This window comes from Phodopus roborovskii, unplaced genomic scaffold, assembly GCF_943737965.1.
Source record: "Phodopus roborovskii unplaced genomic scaffold, PHOROB, whole genome shotgun sequence".
Lineage (NCBI taxonomy): Eukaryota > Metazoa > Chordata > Mammalia > Rodentia > Cricetidae > Phodopus > Phodopus roborovskii.
This window is the reverse complement of record NW_026126511.1, coordinates 37,960,771-37,967,415: the sequence shown is the minus strand read 5'-3', so window position 1 is coordinate 37,967,415 and position 6,645 is coordinate 37,960,771. Positions and strand designations below refer to the sequence as shown.

At 44.3% G+C, this 6,645-nt stretch overlaps 1 pseudogene; it reads right to left on the bottom strand.

Annotated features, from left to right (window-relative positions):
* Positions 1-677: 677 nt before the first annotated feature.
* On the bottom strand, positions 678-1,542 carry LOC127230460 (60S ribosomal protein L5-like; annotated as a pseudogene).
* Between the last annotated feature and the right edge of the window lie 5,103 nt (positions 1,543-6,645).

Below are 6,645 nucleotides of genomic sequence, written 5' to 3'. Positions count from 1 at the left end.
GAATACCCATGACCACCTCATACATTGGTGACGGTTGCAAAGGACAGCTATGGTGTGAAAGTTCTCAATCCAGGACCAAGAAATCAGAAGCATGGCTATGGGGAAGGACAACATCGTAAGACACACCTTCCTCACTCTTTACAAGCTGCCTGCCTTCCCAGCCCTGATCTCTTAAAAAGTTGAAACTGGTGATTTAAGCCAGCAGTTGGATATGATTTTACATCCATGTCTTTTGATCTCTACTTGTCCTCTTCCTTAGATCTTGGGTCTCAAAGCATCATCCACCCTGAATTCTTAGATAGGAATTGTCCTTCTATGGCCACGGCCCATCCCTTCCTGATTCTTGAGGACCTCCGCTGTCCACCCATCTTGGAGTCCTTCACCTGCCATGAATGGCAGCACAGACTCTCTTCTTTGTTCCCATTTGAAAGCTGACATGGCTCTCTCCAGCACCTTTTTCCCCTTTGCTTCAGATCCCTAGGTGACAAGGAGACTCCTTTCCTCCACTTTTTTGTCTACGAGTCATTCCTTAAGCCATGTCCACTGGCTCTGTCCCCCTCACCCCACTGAGATAACTCTTGTCAGTCACCGTTCATTTCCAAGCCTCTTGGGTGTTATTTCACCTTATCCTTGTTTTGTTTTGTTTTTTGTTTTTGTTTTTTTGACCAGTCATATCTTTATGAAGAAAACTGAGCTCTGAGGAAGCTTGCCTTCTTTTGAGCAACCCGATCTTTTTCAAGAGACATTTGGGGACGGCCTCATGTCCTCATCTCCACTTCTCCCAGGCTTTTTCTCATAGTCTGGATTTTCTCGGATGGCAGCATGAGCTTCCTTACACATCTTCTGCATCCTGTCTATAGTTCCGTCATTCTTTATGTATTGAGAGAACTGTTTCTTATATGCATCTTTGTCTCCCTCCATTAGGGAGACATTCTGACCCATGATTATGCTTCTGAGGGACTTCTACATTGAACTCCTTGTTTTCAGAATCATAATTCAGGAATCATTTGGAACTATGACGAATATGTAAGCCTCCACCCACAGCTCTCTTCAGGGCCCCAAAACATTTATTGCCAGTTGTAGTTTGGGCGAGACCTGCACCCAAATAGCAAGCTAAGGCACCAGGCTGACCATCCATGCTTTGCACATTCCTCTCTAGTCACCTCCACTTGGCCTTCATAGGTCTTGTCCATACCAAACCTATTGAGAAGCCTGTGGGCCAGCAGCAGGCCAGTACTGTAGGCTGCAGCATAATTTGTTAGGCCAAGTTTCATACTGTACTTTGGCAGTTCCCATGCGTATGCTGTGCAGACTATCATAGCCCCTTCTATACAGGCATACACAATATGGCAGATGATTTTTCCATTATTTACATGAACTATCATCCTGTATTTGTGTGTATTGTACTTATTTTGTCCTGGATCATCCACCATTTCCTAGCATAGTAGTCAGTTGTATCTCTCACCGCCTTCTAAATCTCACTTGGTACCTCTTAAAGTACGTGTTATTCTTGACAACTTCCACAAACCCCATCCTGCAGAACAGAGAACCACAGACTTTATCCGTGATTCCCAATGCCTTTCTCATTTGGTCAGTGCTCAGAACTGAACCCAGGGCATCATGGGTGTTAAATGCTGATCACTTTTAAAATTCCTGCTTCTTTCTTGTATGGTTATTTGGGTCTTCTACTTCCCTCTGAGACCTCATTGCCTACTTTAGTGTCCCTTATCCACTATGCCTGAGAATGCTAGTCCTATATCCATCTAAGTGCTACAGAACCTCAACCTCAGCATGTCCAGTGACAAACCAGTGCACTTTGTCTTATGCCTCAGTTTTCATATTCTCTACAGTCCATCCTTTGGCATGTGACCCCACCACCTGACAACCATCTCACGTTGCAGCCTCCCACCTTGCCTCATAAATGTGTAGTTGATAACCAAGTCCTATTTTGTTGTTGACTTGGTTGATGGTCTCTTTTCGTCACCGTTGCACTCAAGAGAACTTCCTGATGCCAACAGAGTGATCCCCACGAAAGAATGATGGCCCCCACAAACCACCACAGCAAGTGCTGTATGATGGAACAGATGCTTTAGGGCGACACTCATGTGCTCCAGCTCTTCGGAAAGGGGACACTCAGCATTTGACAAGGGCAAGACAGGCCTTTCCAGGAAGAAAAAGAAAGGATCTAGAAAAAAAATCACAAAGATCACCAGACCCTATTTAGTAGAGAATTAATCACTCGGATGCCATGTTCCTGGCCAAGAAGGGTACATAGCCAGAGGAACACTTCAAGCTGCTGTCAGGACAGTTAACTGCAAGAAGCAGGGTGCTCTAGTGTCCCTGAAACCTGAGGAACCCCAGGTTCAGCTCTGTCTTTTAAACACAGTCTACATTGACCCATATCTGTTGGATGGGTTTCAAGTTCAGCCCCTGACTCTGCCAGGGCACTCCCCGCCTCGCCTCACACTTCCCATCTCCTTTTAACTTGAGAGGCAAGCCAAGGGAGGGATTGTTTGCTGTCTCCTGGAAGAGAAACTCTAGAAGGCCAGTGGTGTGGGCCTCTTCTGCAGGCACAATGACTACTTGATGGCTCCCAGACTTCCTAACAGAGTCAGCTCAGTATGCGATGACACCGAAGTGTTTTAGACAAACCCCAGGTTTAGAGTATTTCCAGTTTAATTTTAGGACCCATCAAGGGACATGTAACAATTCTGTTCTAGGTAGTGTCAGATATTTTCCTCAGTGACCTCACTTGTAAAAGGTTAACAGCTCACTCACCATCTCCCCAGTCTCAACCTGTTCTGGATGTAGCAACAGTATTTCCCTTCATCCAGAGGTGATTTATTCTGCATTCTCTATTAGACAATGGCATGAGTCAACTGGACAAAGATGTGTGAAGTATGTTAAAGACTCCAAATGATGCCAGTGATAAGCTTTACCCTCACTCACACTGTGTAATTATAATTTTATTAGGGAATTCCATTTGAGTAGCACATAATGTATTACTGTTTTCTAGGAATGCTCCCTACCTCCAAGGAACCATTCCCTTGTCTTCCCCTTGACGATAGGGGTTGAGGGAACCACAAAAGGAAAAGAAAACTGAAGAGAAAGGTCTTTGATTGCTCAGGCAGATGACTGACTGCCTCTGCAGAGCAGCTCCGGGGGCCATGAAAGCTATGGCTCAATTTAAGACATTCCTGGGTTCTTCCTCTACTGCTGTAATTTCATCTTTGTTTTGTAGGCATACAGTGGTATCCTGGTAACTTTATTTGACTGCAGTTATTCCTTTATATTCAAGATCATATAAGCAGGTAGTATTTCCCGATGTCTCTCCAAGCTGGTGTTTTTTGTATATCAAGAAGGAGAGACACAATGGCTAAGGAGAGGCAAGCCGGATGCAGCATCTGGGAGCTGACGCAGTGGATGCCATCTTTTGTGGCCATTCATTTACTTTGGACTCACATAGATCACAGTACAAAGATAATTTCCTGGTAGACCAAATATAACTGATTTTTCTATAAACTGGGTTGTTTTCCTAATGATACATCTATAGGAATGTGTGTCCCAGAATAGCATGAATGTGACCTAACACTTTTGCAGTTGGCAACATCATGTCACAATGTCAAAAGATTGGAAAGTCTTATTAGAATCCTTATCAGTATCAAATATTGCATAAGTTAAATGAACATGGAAAAAATCAATGGTTTTTGAAATAACACTGTAGTCATTAAAGTAAGATTAATAAAATAACAAATGATGATTCTGAAAATAGCACACTTTTAGTTAGATCCATTCCAGAGGGCTCCCTGGTGGCAGAGACTGAGGAGGGATTTGTGCTACGCTGGACATTAAGATCAGAAAAGAGTTGAGCATCTTCGGTCCACCAACAGACTTTCAGGGGGATCTCTGAGCCTCACGGCAGGTCATGATTACATGGAGGTGAACGAACATCTTTTCTTCCCTTTCCCTCCTCACTTGATGTCTGAGGACAGGTACTACAGTTTGTAGAAGCACAACACTCTACTGGCTTTTGCCTTGATGTGCACTTCCTCTGAAATCTTTTCCAGAGTTGTCCTGAACCAAGCTGACACTTGTAAGAATCCAAGGAAAAGGGTAATAGCATCCACTGCCTGACTATTCCAGGACACTGGCATCCCATCTCAGCATGTCAGGTGATCAGAATCCAAACATCAAAGCCCATCTTTGCAGAGTAACTACTGTGTGACCTGTGGGGCATTTTCTGAACATCTGCCATTCTTCAAGGCTCAGTTTCTTCACCTGAATAATGGGAGGATGACAGGGTTGAGGCAGGGTTATGATGATGCTGTTAATAGGAAAAGCTTTTCATCCTCTGTGTCTGTGTTTGCAGGGAGGTTGGCACTGGATTTAACTGACAGTGGACAGAGTAACAGTAGAGACCAGTCTCATTTGTGTGGGTATGTGTGCCCAAGGACCTTTAGATGTAATAGCTCCCCATACAGCCAGGGAAAAGGGTTTGCAACTACATGGGGGAAGAAGAGAGTGGCAGAAAAGGCTTCTACAGGAGGATGGAAAGCTAGGAGTTTCAGATGGCTTAAGCAATTACTCATTGTGGTGCTCATGGTTCATCTCCATCAAGATGTAAAGCTACTGTAAAGAAGTTTATGATAATTGTAATTTTTGGAAGGTGCAACTTAAATCAGTAAAAGAAGTTTTCTTTTGTTTTGATTTTTGGATTTTTGTTGGTGGGTTGGTTGGTTGGTTGGTTTTTCAAGGCAAGGTTTTACTGTGTAGCCCTGGCTGCCCAGGAATTCACCATGTAGACCAGGCTGTCCTTAAACTCACAAGAGATCCTCCTGCCTCTGCCTCCGGAGTGCTTGGATTAAAGGCATGTACCACCACTGCCTGGCAGTAAAATAAGTTTAAATAAAGTATTTTTTAAGCTGTCGATTCTTTGGAATTTTTAGTTTAAAGTAACTATTGGGCTGCTAAGGTGTATTTCAGCTCAGATTTATCATGCAGTGCTACCTAGGGGTTACTGTGTAGCTGGCATTTCCCCCACTCTTGTTACAGACCAGGTAAATCTTTCATAGATTCAGAGGCATTACCTGTCCTGGCTAGTTTTATGTCAACTTGAGGAAAGCTAGAGTTATCTGAAAGGAGAGAGCCTCAATTTGAGAAAATGCCTCCATAAAATCTGGCTGTAAAGCATTTTCTTAATTCGTGATCAATGGAGGAGGAGACAGCTCATTGTAGACAGTGCCAACCCTGGGCTGGGGACCCTGAGTTCTATGAAAACAGCACGCGGAGCAAGCCATGGGGAGCAACTCAGTAAGCAGCACCCCTTCATGGCCTCTGCCTCCAGGATCCTGCCCTGTTGGAGTTCCTGTCCTGACTTCCTTCTGTGATGAACAGTGATACAGAAGTGTAAACCAAATAAACCCTTTCCTCCCTGATGTGCCTTGTAGCCATGGTGACCCATCATAGCAATAGGAACCCTAACTAAGGCATTACCAAACAGTAGCACCACCACCTTGAGGGACAACACTTCCCTTTCAGACATTGAGAAGTAGACTATGCCATGGAAATGACAGCCCCTTGTGCCCCTCTCTCTCCACTCTCTCTTGCCAAAAGTGCAAATAAATGGGTTTTGTCTTTTCCTGTCATCGCCCCTTTAACTCACAGTACAAAAAAAAAGTACATGGAGCTAAGGGCTGGGGCAATGGCTCCATGGGTAAAGTGCCTGCTGTGTATGAGGACTTCAGTTTTACCCCTGACATGCGTCCATATAAAGAGCAGGGTGCCTGAAGTCCCACTGCTGGGAGGGCAGAGACAGCAGGGTCCCTGCAACTTGCTGGCCATGCAACCTACATCAATTGATGTGCTCCAGGTTCAGCAGAAGACTCTGTCTCAAAAGAGGAGGAGGACCAAGGAAGGCCCCCAATGTTAACTCCACATGCATGCATATACAAATGCACCTGCACACAGTTGTGCTGGCACAGACAACCAGGCACATACCTATGCAAACAGACATATACACTTATGAACCACAGTAACACCCAACATGGCACAATAACCCCAAGAGCACAGTAGTGGCATGCATCCTCATGCAGTAATAAACAGCTTTCTAATTGGAGTTAAAGCCTGCTCAACAAGAGGGAAAACATGCCTGGTCTGGAAACCTAGCCAACTACAGGGATAGTGACATCATGGATCTTGGAGAACCTACAACCACTACTTTAATAAACCAGGATAATTCCTAACTACATTCTAATTATTTGTCCTTATAATGCAGATAAGTGTGGTACTCAGTGCTCATCAAGGAAGTTTCCCTTTGCTATAGATGGCCACCATTACAGACAACCACAACCAATCAAAATGTATTGTGGAGCCTATCCTCGGTGTAAATCATCTACAAAACATTCCCGAACCTGAGGCTCAGGGAACATTGCAGAAGAGGGGCAGAAAGATTGTAGTAGTCAAAGGATCAGAGAGTCTGCTGTGAGATTGTGACTCCTAGTAACATCAGAAACTATATCCATAAAGTCTCCACAACATGACTGCTTAAACATTGGTTGAACAAAGACAACATCAATAGACCTGTTAAGGTGGGCAGGCAAAAGCCCAAATAAGCTCAGCCCTACACAAAGAACTACAGGTGTGCTA